Here is a 17,779-nt window from a genome sequence, read left to right as displayed (position 1 = left end):
AACGTCAGCTCAAGAACTGTTCGGCCATGAAAACCCATTTCATGAAGCTCCCGACAAACAGTTCTTGAGCTGACGTTGCAACCGAGGACAGACGAACAGTCGCACACAAGCCTAAAATCACCATTCACAAGGTCAAGCGTAGGCTGGAGTGGTGTAAAGCTTGCCGCAATTACACTCTGGAGCAGTGGAAACACGTCCTCTGGAGTGATGAATCACGCTTTACCATCTGGCAGTCCGATGGATTAATCTGGGTTTGGCGGATGCCACAAGAACGCTACCTGCCTGAATGCATAGTGGCAAGTGTAAAGTTTGGTGGATGATAATTAATGGGCTAGTCCCCTTAGTTACAGAGAAGGGAAATCTTAACGATACGGCATACAATGACATTCTAGACGATTCTGTGCTTCCAACTTTGTGGCAACAGTTTGGGGAAGGCTCTTTCCTGTTTCAGTATGACAAAGGTCCATACAGAAATGGTTTGTCGAGACTGGTGTGGAAGAACTTGATTGGCCTGCACAGAGCCCTGACCTCAATCAACTCGGGGGGTTCCCAAGTGGCGAAGCACTGCATCTCAGTGCTAAAGGCATCACTACAGACCCTGGTTCGATTCAAGGCTGTATCACAACCGGCTGTGATTTGGAGTCCCATAGAGTTGGCTGGGGTAGGCCATCATTGTAGTAAGAATTTGTTCTTAACAGACTTAAATAGAGGGGACCAACTCCATATTACTGCCCATTCTTTTGGAATGCGATGTTTTATGAGCAGGTGTCCACATACTTTTGGTCGTGTAGTGTATGTTTCCCATGCCAATAAAGCCCCTTTGAATTGTATCGAGTTGAGAGAGACCGACAAACAGAGAGCAAGAGAGAGCGATGGAATATCCACTTAAAAAACTAACACCACATCTCATGAATGAGTGTGTTTTGTGGATTAACTCAAAATGTAAATTTTGAGTAAGATCTGCAAAGATGAATAGCTACACCCAACCAGACACAGTGAATGGCAAAGGAAGGGTGAGTGTGTGGGATGAGAACAAATGGCTGTGAACCACTGAGACATGCCGAAGAGATATCACATCAAAGTTTTTGAAGACGGTTATCCAAGGGTATGTTTTAAGTTTGGTATGACTTTCTAACAAGCTGTGAGGGACTACAAAAACAGAGTTTTATGATCCACATAATATCGTCATTACCCAGTTTACGGCCGCCAGGCCTCTTGGGCTGGAGATCACAGAGCCGGATCTGACCCTTGTTTCATGTCGGCTGATAGCGAATAATTTGCCACCTCTCTCACTCTCCTTTCTCTTCTTCTCTCTCACACACATATATATATATCTCTCTCCTTCTCTATAAGCAGTCTTTGATGCAGTGTCAAATGTCTTTCTCTTCAAAGATGCTGGGAAAATGGATTGGGAGAGCTAAATTGGTTTGTCCATATACTCTGTCTGTGTTGTTACTCCACTAGAGGATCTAGGAGATGAGAGGGAAGAGTACATCAGTGTGTTGCAGAGAAAGAGAATCTCAAAATCAATGTTTCAGTGGCAGAATTCTATCTCACTGACTCCCTGGCATACAGACGAGAAATATGATTTTGATGTCTACTTTATAGAACTAACTTTTAGGTTACTAATAGGTTACTAATGCGAACTACATTATGAAAGAAAAAAAATGGACAGTCTGTTCCTTAGCTACAACTATTGCCTCCACACCACACTGAGCCTGTCAGTCATTAGCTATAGTTAGTGATCTGAGTTTGTGTAATCAGCAGGATCAGTGTGCCTTTCATTATTAGCTCACTAATCATCATTGCAACTGCTGTGCTAGCACCAGGAATTATGGTCCCTTCATCTGCCACTCAGAGAACAGATAACTTGTTTTTTTCTGTCAAGAAAAAACAAAGAAGCTTAAAGCCTTCAGACAGACAGACAGCTCTAAATCAATGTGCTGTTTGTGATGAGTTAGAGAGGACGGTGTCATGCTTTGTTTGGTTTATTTCAAAGTATGGTCGCAAAATTCAGGTATCTCCAACTGGGATTTCTGGAAAATCTGGGCATTTTGGGACTTGCAATCCCATTTTAAAGTGTGGTTCGGGGTTCCTCTCAACTGTTCAGAGCACAGTAATGCCAACAGATCTAGTTAGAAGGGAGCACGCAGGGGTTTCATGGAACTGAGTGGGTGGGAAGCTACTGATAGTAATGAAAACTCTGGGAATAAATACAGTGATTGCTAGGCATTGTGTATGTCTTTTTTATGTATGTGTTTTTTAGATAGGAAATACATTGCCACCATGTAGTAACTACAATTATCACTGAAATGGCGATGTGTGCCAGAAACACTTTCGGTGGGCAAGTGAAAAATGTTCTCTCCCAGAAAGTAGAACCCCAAACTCATGCCTTCGCCTATCAGTAATTACTATTTCATCCACGTCGCCCTTTGGTATGCATTATTTCTGTGGCTATTACTAAGAATTCATTATTTATGTGTGAAGCTATGTGCAAAAAGGCAAGCAATTTACTTGTCAAAATACATTAATGTGTGTCTTGAAATATGACTGGGGAGCTGTAGGCTAGCTAATAAGTAGAGGTAGCCAGTCAGCTACATTATGAATGGGGAGACATGCTTTTAAATAGGGGGACTTTAGTAGTGAAACACTATATCTCTACCTTTTCTTTTTAAGGTTAATATGAACCTTTTCAACTAGGTCTCTCCCTTACCCACTACCTTTTTCATTTTTACTAAAATGATACTTCTACCTCTTTGATGCAAACTGATGCTAGGTAGGCTGTCATTAACCGCTAACCCAGAAAGAAGTATGATGAGGATTCACTGAAGATGAAGATTAACGAACTCAAGACAACTTTTTAGCATCTGTCAAGTCTAATACTAATCTCTCCCTTCTTGTTACATCAGCTTTTCCCTCCAAAGACTTTCTTATTTCCGTCTGGAAACGCTTTGATCCCCAACCGACCCAGGTGATCTCCACCACACCTCCTCGGATAAGTGCTTAGGCTGGATTAGTGCGGATGGATGAGCAGGAGGAAGGAGAGGGCCTATCCTATCTGTAGCTTCCCCTCCGTACCCCCCTGGGATTGACAACCAGAGAACTGTCTCCACCTAAACCAAGAACATTTCCCAGCACTTAATACTTAATGTGTCTACCTGGTTCACCCTGTTCCTCCCTCTGTTCTGTCTCTGTTCCCCTTTCATCTCCTCTTTATTCTCGCTGTCGCCTTCTCTCATCCTTCTCCTTTTACCCCTTCTCCCCTCCCCCGCGACTCGAGAGACACTCACTTTCAGTGAATTAAACATGATGTAATATGATTCATGTGATTCACTCAGTTCATACTGAGCTGGTTAAAACAAAACTAAACAAAATGGTTCCTCAGAGGGTAGGCTAGGGAGAGTCGAGAGATATGAAATTATATAATGTGGTGGTGTTTGTTCCATTTGTTTTGGAAGCGTCATGTGTCCAATGAAATGAGTGCTGTTGTCTGCTCCCTGGTGGCGGTATCACTTCCTATACCCACGCGCATTGCCTGGCCTACCGTAGCTTAGGCAGTGCTGGCTGCTGGTATCACTTGGGAAACAGCTATATGATCTGATACTGTGTATATACATAGCTCCCAGCGAATCTAGCACAAACCAAAGAACCTTTCAAAGTTAAACAAATCAGCCTTGGGCAGCATGTCTCTCTTCATACAACTCCTGTTCACACTACACAGTAACATTTAGTGACTGCCTAACCAGGGAAAGAGTGAGAGAGAATCTCTTTGGTTATAACTACGCATGATATATTCATATATCAATCTACACAACTAAAAAACAGTGAGCAAGAAAGTGAGAGAGAATCAGAGAGAGAAACAGAGACAGTGAGAGAGAGAGAGAGAGAGAGAGAGAGAGAGAGAGAGAGAGAGATGTATAAACAGAATGAGAGAACTGCATTTGTAAATCACATGCAGTGCCAAAGTCAATTGAAATGCATAGTTTCATATCCATTGACAATCACAAAGACTACGCCACATCAAATTGACATTAACACATCAAAGCATCAAATTATAAAAATGTGACATGAAAACAAAACTAAAATGTCACCATGGATGTTTTCTGGTGATACCTGCCAAGAAAATTCTTGTTGACAGCTAGGCTAATAATCCTGGAAGGTCTTCCTCGCATTAATATAATTAGTCTGTGAGAAGGACAGCAGATGAGACATCATTCAACGATGATGCTCAGCCACAGAACCCATCTGTTTCATCATTATCTCCTGTCAACAAGACACGGGAGAGGTTTCCAACACGGTTAGCTAGCCTTCCAAGGTAGCACTGGTTTAAAAACATCAGCCATAAAATGTTTGATTTTATTTTTTACCAGGAAGTCTGAAAAAAACACATAATGAGTAGGCGTGTAGCTAGTAGGCTGAGTGGGCAGGGAGCTCACCTTGACTGACGGTTCATTGAAAACGTGATCTTGCCAAGCAGCATGGACCCAGTAAACTGTGTTGCAGTGAGATTATATCAGCAAATTTGTTGATACACAAAGCAAATCAAACAACATTGAAGTTGCATGCAACAACCAATCCTGTCATGCATTGCATCATTCACAAATGATTTCTTTATCCAACTGTTTGGTTATTGTAACAGCATCAACATGGGCAAAATGTTGGCCGGATAATTTAGCTAGCAAGTCCAAATTAAATGATCAATACTGTTTATCAAGCTAGTAAGCTAGTTAATGTTGGAGAAATTTCAGTTGAAACTTTACAAGGTGAGATCTGGGTACTATTCATTAAATAAATACAAATAAACTATATACATATAGACAATATTCATCAAATCAAATTTTAAATCAAATGTTATTTGTCACATTTTTATTTTTTATTTTATTTTACCTTTATTTAACTAGGCAAGTCAGATTCTTATTTTCAATGATGGCCTAGGAACAGTGGGTTAACTGCCTGTTCAGGGGCAGAACGACAGATTTGTACCTTGTCAGCTCGGGGGTTTGAACTTGCAACCTTCCGTTTACATTTGCCGAATACAACAGGTGTAGAGACCTTACAGTGAAATGCATACTTACAAGCCCTTAACCAACAATGCAGTGTCAAAGAAAATACTAATAAGAATAAGAGATAAAAGTAACAAGTAGGGAGCACTGGGGACACTGCAAATAGTCTGAGTAGCCATTTGACTAGATTTTCAGGAGTCTTATGGCTTGGGGGTAGAAGCTGTTTAGAAGCCTCTTGGACCTAGACTCCGGTACCACTTGCCGTACGGTAGCAAATCAAATCAAATGTATTTATATATCAGCTGATATCTCAAAGTGCTGTACAGAAACCCAGCCTAAAACCACAAACAGCAAGCAATGCAGGTGTAGAAGCACTGTGGCTAGGAAAAACTCCCTAGAAAGGCCAAAGCCAAAGGGGTGGCCAGTCCTCTTCTGGCTGTGCTGGGTGGAGATTATAACAGAACATGGCCAAGATGTTCAAATGTTCATAAATTACCAGCATGGTCAAATAATAATAATCACAGTAGTTGTCGAGGGTGCAGCAAGTCAGCACCTCAGGAGTAAATGTCAGTTGGATTATCATAGCTGATCATTAGGTGTATCTCTACTGCTCCTGCTGTCTCTAGAGAGTTGAAAACAGCAGGTCTGGGACAGGTAGCACGTCATATGAACAGGTCAGGGTTCCATAGCCGCAGGCAGAACAGTTGAAACTGGAACAGCAGCACGGCCAGGTGGACTGGGGAAAGCAAGGAGTCATCATGCCAGGTAGTCCTGGAGCATGGTCCTAGGGATCAGGTCCTCCGAGAGAAAGAAAGAAAGAGAGAAAGAGAGAATTAGGGAGAGCATACTTAAATTCACACAGGACACCGGATAAGACAGGAGAAGTACTCCAGATATAACAAACTGACCCTAGCCCCCCGACACATAAACTACTGCAGCATAAATACTGGAGGCTGAGACAGTAGGGGGACAAGACCAAACAGGAAGGATATAACCCCACCCAACTAGCCAAAGCACAGCCCTCACACCACTAGAGGGATATCTTCAACCACTAACTTACCATCCTGAGACAAGGCCGAGTGAAGGCCACAAAGATGTCCGCCACGGCACAACCCAAGGGGGGGTGCGCCAACCCAGACAGGAAGATCACTGAGATCACTGAGATCAGTCAGTGACTCAACCCACTCAAGTGACGCACCCCTCCTAGGGACGGCATGAAAGAGCACCAGTAAGCCAGTGACTCAGCCCCTGTAATAGGGTTAGAGGTAAAGAATCCCAGTGGAGAGAGGGGAACCGGCCAGGTAGAGACAGCAAGGGCGGTTCGTTGCTCCAGGGCCTTTCAGTTCACCTTCACACTCCTGGGCCAGACTACACTCAATCATATGACAACTGAAGAGATGAGTCTTCAGTAAAGACTTAAAGGTTGAGACCGAGTCTGTGTCTCTCACATGGGTAGGCAGACCATTCCATAAAAATGGAGCTCTATAGGAGAAAGCCCTGCCTCCAGCTGTTTGCTTAGAAATTCTGGTAGCAGAGAGAACAGTCTATGACTAGGGTGGCTGGAGTCTTTGACAATTTTTAGGGCCTTCCTCTGACACCACCTGGTACATAGGTCCTGGATGGCTGGAAGCTTGGCTCCAGTAATGTACTGGGCTGTTATTTTGAAGTGGAATCGTCCAGGAGCAACAACGGCTCAGCCTCGAAGTCGTAGGCCACACAAGCTCATAGAACGGGACCACTGAGTGCTGAAGCACAAAAATTGTCTGTCCTCAGTTGCAACACTCACTACCGAGTTCCAAGCGGCCTCTGGAAGCAACGTCAACACAATAACTGTTCGTCGGGAGCTTCATGAAATGGGGTTCAATGGCCAAGCAGCCGCACACAAGCCTAAGATCACCATGCGTAATGGCAAGCGTTGACTTGAGTGGGGTAAAGCTCGCCGCCATTGGACTCCTAAGCAGTGGAAACGCGTTCTCTGGAGTGATGAATCACGCTACAGAATCTGGCAATCTGACGGACGAATCTGGATTTGGATGCCAAGAGAACACTACCTGCCTGAATGCATAGTACCATAGTACGTTTTTTGGAGGAGAAATAATAGTCTGAGGCTGTTCTTTATTGTTTGGGCCAGGCCCCTTAGTTCCAGTGAAGGGAAATCTTAACTCTACAGCATACGATGACATACTAGACAATTCTGTGCTTCCAAATTTGTGGCAACAGTTTGGGGAAGGCCCTTTCCTGTTTCAGCATGACAATGCCACTGCGCACAAAGTGAGGTCCATACATAAATGATTTGTCAAGATCGCTGTGGAATAAAGCCCTTTTGTGAGGAAAAACTCATTCTGATTGGCTGGGCCTGGCTCCCAGTGGGTGACCCTGGCTCCCAAGTGGGTTGGCCTATGCCCTCCCAGGCCCACCCATGGCTGCGCCCCTGACCAGTCATGTGAAATCCATAGATTGGGGCCTAATTTATTCATTTCAATTGACTGATTTCCTTATATGAAAAGTAATTCTTTGAAATTCTTGCATGTTGCATTTATATTTTCGTTCAGTACATGTCTGATGAAACGCTGCAGTCAAATTGATAATACAAATACAAGTTCCCTCGGCATCCCTTAAATATGAATGATACTGTAGGCTACAATAAAAGCTTACAACAAAAAAACTTAGAGTAAATCACAGAACACTTCATGTCAAACCTTAGTAACTCGAAACAAAATATGATGCTAAACTTACCTAATGTTATCCTCAATCTACAAGAGAAGATCAAGAAAAATACAATAAGAAAGGAGAGGAGGAAAAAAATCATTATTATGCCCAAGAAAATGACTAAAATATGTCATTTCACCTCATTACCAAATCAATAACACTTACACTGGAGTTATTTTGATAATTACAATAATACTTATAGATGTCTGCTTTCTACATTTATCTGACATGGCTTGTATTGTATTCTGTGTGACATCAGTGCCGATAATGTGATCCCATGCTCTATTACAGTGAAACGACCATAATGGCTGAATGAGGATACCAGGACAGCACACACAGCAAAATCAATGGTGTAGATTTAACTCTGAAAGTGTTATATTTACACTATTTTCAGTGAACATAAAAGTCCCACAGTACTGGTGTCAAAGCTGCTAAAGATTTAACTCTGTTGCAGTGTTCCCAAATGAATTGAAAAGTGTGAAATGTAAGCTATTTTCAGTGAACATACTGAGTCCCACTGTTCACTGTTTCAATTTTTATGTAAACAATTATTAAAAGCTTCTTAAAAGTAATTAGGTCATTTTTAAAATCATCTGAAAACTGAGCATCTCAATAAATAACACAGAAATGTCAAATCAGGTAATGTCAAATTCCAGTCTGAGGGAAGTATGCTTTGAATTAATTTCCCCCTGTGACTAGGTGCGTTTTTTCTTTACCACACTCTCTTCTAACAAGGCTTTGTGAGCATCAGGTAGGAAAACAGAAGGCATATGTGTGTTCCTTAGAGCTGTACCTTTCAGGAATGGGGTCATAATATTGTATAACTTAAACCATTCAAATGCTAGTGCCAAATTCATATGAAGAAAAAATCATCAAAATGCCACATAGGTGCAAGAAACGCGCTTTCAAATCAAATCAAATCAAATTGTATTTGCCAGAAGGGAAAGATTTGGAAACAAAAGTAAAATACACGTACACCTTAAATATACTGTACTCTAACATGCTGACCAGACCGGAGACGTCGCGTGCGCGAGCGTGGCAAAATAAACGTAGATATCCATGTTATTCAATTATTGCACCCACACTGCTCGCGAGCCAACGAGCATCTGCATTGCCAAGGCCTAAAATAGAAGTAATTCCTAATTCTGACGCAGATCGCGCTGCAAGTCCTGCCTCTCCCATCTCCTCATTGGTTTATAGAAGCAGGTACCCACATGCCATCTCCTCATTGGTTATACCCACCTGGGTGATTGAAAGATGAACTGTTTTGCCAGTCGTCGTGGTAATACTATGAAAGGTTAGATGCAAATCACCGTACAAGTTCAAAGATGAAAAAGTCTGGAAGGAGGAGAGATGACTAGAAACAATTTGGGTGACTGTTTTATGTGTGGATTTCAGGATAAAATAACAACTCAATGTTTATATCCCATGACAAATTAGCTAGCAACAGCAAGCTAGCTAAATAGGACAAATTAGCTAGCATGTGCAATCTAGCTAGATACATTGCCATACATGTTTAATGCTTTTCAACTTGTCCCCAAATTAATGTAATTGGTTCAGAGTTTGTTTTAATATTTTAACCTGCGTGTCGTGATTGCGTTAGATGTGGAGGGACAAAATAAATGTATGCACGATGGCGCACGATGGTGCACACGCGCAGCCGGTTTGGGTTCCGTGTAACACACAGAAACAAGAAATTCTCCATATAATTAATCTCATAGGCCTAAGAGCACCGTAGAGACAAGATGGCTCAGACGAAGTTGGCAGCATCGCGACTAGCTCTAAGGAAACTCTGCAGTATTTTGTTTGTTTATGTACTATTTTTTACGTTATTAGCTCAGGATTTGTTTTGTGTCAATACATACAGCCGGGAAGAACTAATGGATATTAGACCTTTATTTGCTCTCCCCAGAGCAATTGAACTTATTCCGGCGGAGGAGGGGATTCTGGGATTTTTGCTCACCGTTCTTGTGATCATTTTGACCCCACAGGGTGAGATCTTGCGTAGAGCCCCAGATCGAGGGAGATTATCAGTGGTCTTGTATGTCTTCCATTTCCTAATAATTGCTCCCACAGTTTATTTCCTCAAACCAAGCTGCTTACCTATTGCAGATTCAATCTTCCCAGCCTGGTGCAGGTCTACAATTTTGTTTCTGGTGTCCTATGACAGCTCTTTGGTCTTGGCCATAGTGGAGTTTGGAGTGTGACTGTTTGAGGTTGTGGACTGTTGTGTTTTATACTGATAACAAGTTCAAACAGATGCCATTAATACAGGTAACGAGTGGAGGACAGAGGAGCCTGTTAAAGAAGAAGTTACAGGTCTGTGAGAGCCAGAAATCTTGCTTGTTTGTAGGTGACCAAACACTTATTTTCCACCATAATTTGCAAATAAATTCATAAAAAAATCCTACAATGTGATTTTTCTCATTTTGTCTGTCATATTTGAAGTGTACCTATGATGAAAATTACAGGCCTCTCTCATCTTTTTAAGTGGGAGAACTTGCACAATTGGTGGCTGACTAAATACTTTTTTGCCCCACTGTATATATTTTCTTAATCCATTCCTTACTTAGATTTACGTGTATTTTGGGTACATGTTGTGAAACTGTTAGATATGACTTGTTAGATATTACTGCACTGTCGGAGCTAGAAGCACAAGCATTTCGCTAAACCCGCAATAACATCTATTAAACACGTGTATGTGACCAACACCATTTGATTTGAGCTCTTTTTACTTGCACACAATATAGCTGGGTCGTCCCACCCTGTCCATAGGAGTTCACCACCCTGCAGTGCCCCAACCCGACACACCACACTCAGCTTTAGGATCTTAGAGAAACATGAATTATTGGTTTTGTGTTTGGCCAAGACCAGAGTGACAACCCACAAGATGGCAGACCCCCAGGATCAGGACTGAGTAGCCCAGCAGCTAGAGATTTCCTAAATAGGTATCTCCCCTGACGTGGGCATGTTTTCAATACTGACTGCTTTAGTCGTACAGTATTCCAGACCTTATGAAATTTGCCCAGTATACCCTTAGTCTTGTAATAAATAAAATCTAGTGATACAGAACTTGACATTTCTGCAATCCATTGTGACATTGTGGGAGGATAACCAACCTTCCAATTAATGGCAATGCATTTCTTAGCCCCTATAAATGCTTGGTTACACAGTTTCTTCTGACAACAGTCTCCAGTATCAACATTTCCAAGCAAACAAAAACAGGGAGAAGGGAGAATCTGTAGACATGTTGAGATAAAAAAAAACATACTCTGCCAAAATTCAGCCAGACTTCCCAAGACCATAACATGCTGTATGCAAATATGTCCCATTTTGTGTTTTACACCTCCAGCAGAGGAATTACTTGTCTGAGTGCATGATATACAGTTTCACTGTAACGGTCGTTGTATGAAGAAGGTGTGGACAAAAGCGCAGCGTGGTAAGTGTTCATGTTATCTTTATTTAAACTGAACACAAAACAAAATAAACAAGAGAATGAACGAAAACGAAACAGTCCTGTCAGGTGCAGAAACACAAAACAGAAAACGACTACCCACAAAACCCATGTGGGCAAGAGCTACCTAAGTATGGTTCTCAGCCTCCCGGGTGGCGCTGTACTGCAGCGCCAGCTGTGCCACCAGAGTCCCTGGGTTCGCGCCCAGGCTCTGTCGTAACCGGCCGTGACCAGGAGGTCCGTGGGGCGACGCACAATTGGCCTAGCGTCGTCCGGGTTAGGGAGGGCTTGGTCGGTAGGGATGTCCTTGTCTAATCGCGCACCAGCGACTCCTGTGGCGGGCCGGGCGCAGTGAGTGCTAACCAAGGTTGCTAGGTGCACGGTGTACCCTCCGACACATTGGTGCGGCTGGCTTCCGGGTTGGATACGCGCTGTGTTAAGAAGCAGTACGGCTGGTTGGGTTGTGTATTGGAGGACGCATGACTTTCAACCTTCGCCTCTCCCGAGCCCGTACGGGAGTTGTAGCGATGAGACAAGATAGTAGCTACTACAACAATTGGATACCACGAAATTGGGGAGAAAAAAAAGTATGGTTCTCAATCAGAGACAACGACAGACACCTGTCCCTGATTGAGAACCATACCGGGCCAAAAACAAAGAAATACAAAAACACAGAAAAAAGAACATAGAACGCCCACCCTAGTCACACCCTGGCCTAACCAAAATAAAAAATAAAAAGCCTCTCTATGGCCAGGGTGTGACATTCACAGGCATGTAGAACGTTCTATGAAAGGTCTAAAGCTGCAGTCATTTATTTTGGAGATGATATGAACATGGCTGGGCATTCAAAAATATCTGTATCCATTCATCATCATCAATAGCTTCTACCAGGTATTCCTAACGTTTTAGTTTTACATGTTTTGTGTCATCTGGAATTTCCTCAATCAAGCCTTAATACAATTTTGAAATCAAATTTGGAGGTTTGTCAGACTGCCTTAATAATTAAATTAGTTCCAATCTTTGAAGTATCTGGCTTGTCCAGTGTTAGCTGCACGGAGAGAATAAAGTGTTGTATCTGTAAAAATTCACATCACCTCTGACACATACTGGTCTTCCCTGGCTGCCTGACCCTGTTGAGACCCCTGTCACCATTGGATCCTCCTAAGATTAGGCATGACAAATAATTACCTTGTTGTACATTTATACATTATACTATCCAAGAAAATAATCAATGGTTCAATAATTGAAATTACCATTATTCCCAGATCCCAGACTGTAGCTTTAAGCTGCTGTCCTGTAGCTACTGTAGGTCTACCCATCAATTCAAAATGGAACTTTGTATAATTCACTGATATTGTTAATATACTGAAAAATTCACCTGAGCTCCGTTGACTGGTCTTCCCTGGCTGTCTGACCCTGCTGCAACACCTGTCCTGCTAAGACATGATGAGCATCATGTTGTGTACTGACTGTGCACCATGACAGTGAAGCATATAGAGCTGTTTATTACAACAAAACATTTCCATACAAACAACAGCTGTTATATAGTAATAATACCCTCCTCATGTCACGATCTGCCAGATAGCTAGAGGCTAGAGCTGAACTGGCTGTGGTAGCTAGCTACTAGCTAGCTAATTCATTCACCTCAGCTGAGAGAGGATGAAACATTAGTTAATGTTACATGTTAGTAACACTAGCTACTAGCTCAGCTGGGAATAAACACTAGTTTAGTTCAACAGAAGTTACCTTGCCAGCTACATCAGCCAACTAAAGAGTAGACCGTTTCTGCTCTGCTTGCTTTTACAACTCAGAGAAAGAGCGCAACACATACTCACTAACAGCAGCTGCCTATCTTCAATTCTCCCGGCCCTAAAGCACACCGTTCCCGCTTTTTGTGTCACATTGAAATGATAGAACTGGGCCAAAAATGCAATTTCAGAATGTGGAGGGGGCACCCACCCTCCCCCCCAGTGAAAGTTGCACATCTTTTAAAAGAATAATGAGCAAATATCATACCAACCAGGTGTGCAAAGCTCTTAGAGAGTTACCCAGAAAGACTGACAGCTGTAATGGCTGCCATGTATTGACTAACGTATTGACTCAGGGGTGTAAAATAATTACAGTTGCCGGTCAGGAAGTCCAGTACCCAGTTGCACAGGGCGTGGTCGAGACCCATGGTCGTCTTGATGACGAGTTTGGAGGGTACTATGGTGTTAAATGCTGAGTTGTAGTTGAAGAACAGCATTCTCACATAGGTATTCCACTTGTCCAGATGGGTTTGGGCAGTGTGCAGTGGGGTTGCGATTGCGTCGTCTGTGGACCTATTGGGGCGGTAAGCAAATTGGAGTGGGTCTAGGGTGTCAGGTAGGGTGGATGTGATATGGTCCTTGACTAGTCTCTCAAAGCACTTCATGATGACAGAAGTGAGTGCTACGAGGCGGTAGTCGTTTAGCTCAGTTACCTTAGCTTTCTTGGGAACAGGAACAATGGTGGCCCTCTTGAAGCATGTGGGAACAACAGACTGGGATAAGGATTGATTGAATATGTCCGTAAACACACCAGCCAGCTGGTCTGCGCATGCTCTGACGCACCTGGGGATGCCTTCTGGGCCTGCAGCCTTGCGAGGGTTAACACGTTTAAATGTTTTACTCACGTCGGCTGCAGTGAAGGAGAGCCGCAGGTTTTGGTAGCGGGCTGTGTCAGTGGCACTGTATTGTCGTCAAAGCGAGCAATGAATTTGTTTAGTCTGTCTGGGAGCAAGACATCCTGGTCCGCGACGGGGCTGGTTTTCTTTTTGTAATCCGTGATTGACTGTAGACTCTACAACATACCTCTTGTGTCTGAGCCGTTGAATTGCATCTCTACTTTGTCTCTATACTGACGCTTAGCTTGTTTGATTGCTTTGATTGATACTGTTTGTATTCGGTCATGTTTCCGGTCACCTTGCCCTGAATAACAGCAGTAGTTTGAGCTTTCAGTTTCGAGCGAATGCTGCCATCAATCCACAGTTTCTGGTTCGGGGATGTTTTAACAGTTGGACAGACCTGAGCGCGGGAGCTTCCTGTTTTAGTCTCTGTCTATAGGCTGGTGTCACGTCTAATCAAGGTGGGTGGAATCATGCGCAGAGAGCAGATAGCGATATGAAAGTTTATTCTCCGGTGAACAAGAAACACGGTCAACCCAATACACACAGGGTGAACAATCCAACACAGGATAAAAGACGAACCGGAGAATAAGAACACAAGATACACCGACAGACATAGATGACAAATAAACAATCCCGCACAAAACAAGGGCGGGACAACCTATTATATATACAGACACTAATAAACTAAACAACACACAGGTGAAACAATCAGACAAAACCAACAGATACACGAAAAGGGATCGGTAGTGGCTAGTAGGACGGTGACGACGACCGCCGAGCATTGCCTGAACGGGCAGGAGAGCCAACCTGGGCGGAAGTCGTGACAGTAACCCCTCCTGACGCGCGGCTCCTGCAGCGCGCCGCCACTGTCCTCGAGGACGACCCGGAGGACGAGGTGCTGGGCGATCCGGGTGGAGGCGGTGGAATTCTATTAGGAGAGAAGAGTCCAAAATGTCCCTCACCGGAACCCAGCATCTCTCCTCCGGGCCGTACCCCTCCCAGTCCACGAGGTACTGTAGGCCCCCCACCCGGCGTCTCGAATCCAGAATGACTCGAACTGTGTACGCCGGGGACCCCTCGATGTCCAGAGGGGGCGGAGGGACCTCAGGCACCTCACCTTCTTGCAGGGGACCAGCCACCACCGAGAGACACATGAAACGAGGGGTTAATACGGTAATACCTAGGAAGTTGTAACCTGTAACACACCTTGTTTATTCTCCTCAGGACTTTGAACGGCCCCACACACTGCGGCCCCAGCTTCCAACAGGGCAGGCGGAGGGACAGGTTTCGGGTCGAGAGCCAGACCCTGTCCCCCCGGTGCAAACACGGGGGTCTCAGTGCGGTGCTGGTCAGCGCTCCTCTTCTGCCGTTCTCCCGCTAACCGTAATGAACGGCTTTCCATGTGTCCTTGGAGCGCTGTACCCATTCCTCCACCGCAGGAGCCTCGGTCTGACTCTGATGCCATGGAGCCAGGACCGGCTGGTAACCTAACACACACTCAAAAGGAGACAAGTTAGTAGAGGAGTGGCGTAAGGAGTTCTGGGCTAGTTCGGCCCATGGAACATACCTTGCCCACTCACCAGGCCGGTCCCGACAATAGGACCGCAGAAACCTGCCCACATCCTGGTTTACGCGCTCCACCTGCCCATTACTCTCGGGGTGAAAACCTGAGGTTAAGCTAACCGAGACCCCCAGTCTCTCCATAAATGCCCTCCACACTCTGGACGTGAATTGGGGACCTCGATCAGAGACGATGTCCTCAGGCACCCCATAGTGCCGGAAGACATGGGTAAACAAAGCCTCAGCAGTCAGCAGGGCCGTAGGGAGACCGGGCAACGGAATGAGGCGACAGGACTTAGAAAACCGATCCACAACAACCAGGATCGTAGTACTTCCCTGGGACGGGGGAAGGTCGCTAAGAAAATCCACTGATAAGTGTGTCCACAGCCATTGTGGAACGGGGAGGGGTTGTAATTTCCCTCTAGGCAGGTGCCGAGGAGCCTTGCTCTGAGCACACACTGAGCAGGAGGAGACATAAAATCTCACGTCTTTAGCCAGTGTGGGCCACTAGTATCTCCCTCTCAGACTCTGCACTGTCCTCTTGATACCAGGATGACCTGAGGAGGGAAGAGTATGAGCCCACCAAATCAGCTTGTCCCGGACCACCCTCGGCACGTACTTGGTCCCTACTGGACAGTTAGGAGGAGCCGGCTCTGACCGTGAGGCACTCTCTATCTCAACGTCCACCTCCCATACCACTGGTGCCACGAGACATGACGGTGGAATGATGGGAGTTGGCTCAACTGACCGTTCCTCGGTATCATAGAGGCGAGACAGTGTGTCAGCTTTGGTGTTTTGGGAGCCTGGCCGATATGTGAGGGTAAACTGGAACCTGGTAAAAAACATGGCCCATCTAGCCTGACGTGGATTTAGTCTCTTAGCTGCCCGAATGTACTCGAGATTACGATGGTCAGTCCAGATGAGAAAAGGGTATTTAGCCCCCTCAAGCCAATGTCTCCACACCTTCAGAGCCTTGACTACAGCTAACAACTCCCGGTCCCCCACATCATAGTTTCGCTCCGCTGGGCTGAGCTTGCTCGAAAAGAAAGCACACGGGCGGAGCTTGGATGGCACGCCCGAGCGTTAAGACAGCATGACTCCAACCCCAGCCTCGGACGCATCCACCTCCACTATGAACGCTAAAGAGGGGTCCGGATGCGCCAACACGGGCGCATTGGTGAACAGCTCCTTCAGACGACTGAAAGCTCTGCCCGCCTCTGCTGACCAGCGCAAGCGCACCGGTCCTCCCTTCAGCAGTGAGGTGATGGGAGCAGCCACCTGACCAAAACCCCGGATAAACCTCTGGTAGTAATTGGCAAACCCTAAAAACCGCTGCACTTCTTTCACCGTGGTCGGAGTCGGCCAATTACGCACGGCTGTAACGCGATCATCCTCCATCACCACCCCGGAGGTGGAAATACGATACCCCAGGAAGGAAACGGACTGTTTGAAAAACTCACATTTCTCCGCCTTGCAATACAGGTCATGCTCCAGTAGTCGCCCAAGTACGTTACGCACCAGAGACACATACTCCGCGCGTGTGGCAGAATAGATCAAGATGTCATCAATGTACACTACCACTCCCTGCCCGAGCAGGTCTCGGAGAATCTCATCTACGAAGGATTGGAAAACGGCTGGAGCATTCTTCAACCCGTATGGCATGACGCAGTACTCATTATGACCAGAAGTAGTACTAAATGCGGTTTTCCACTCATCTCCTCCCCGGATACGTACCAGATTATATGCGCTCCTCGGGTCCAGTTTTGTGAAGAAGCGCGTCCCCATTGCCGTAGCGATGAGAGGTAGTGGGTAACTAAACCCCACTGTGATGGAATTTAGACCTCTATAATCAATACACGGACGCAGACCTCCATCCTTCTTCTTCACAAAAAAGAAACTCGAGGAGACGGGTGATACGGAGGGCTGAATGTACCCCTGTCCCAGCGATTCAGAAACATATTTTTCCATCGCAACTATCTGCTCCTGGGACAATGGATACACGTGACTCCTAGGAAGTGCTGCGTTTTCCAGAAGGTTTATCGCGCAGTCCTCTCGACGATGAGGTGGTAATTGGGTCGCCTTCCCTTTACTAAAGGCGATAGCCAAATCGGCATATTCAGAGGGACTGCGCACGGTGGAAACTTGGTCTGGACTCTCCACCGTAGTCGCACCAACGGCAACTCCTATACACCTACCTGAACACTCCTCTGACCACCCCTTAAGAGCCTCCTGTCGCCAGGAAATCACCGGGTTGTGTTGAACTAACCAGGGAACCCCCAACACCACTGGAAACGCAGGTGAATCTATAAGGAACAGGCTAATCTGCTCCTTATGATCACCCTGCGTTACCATGTCCAGTGGCACCGTAGCCTCCCTAATTTCTCCTGACCCTAATGGTCGGCTATC

The sequence above is a fragment of the Oncorhynchus keta genome, chromosome 28, assembly GCF_023373465.1.
Source record: "Oncorhynchus keta strain PuntledgeMale-10-30-2019 chromosome 28, Oket_V2, whole genome shotgun sequence".
Lineage (NCBI taxonomy): Eukaryota > Metazoa > Chordata > Actinopteri > Salmoniformes > Salmonidae > Oncorhynchus > Oncorhynchus keta.
This window is presented reverse-complemented; position numbering follows the sequence as displayed.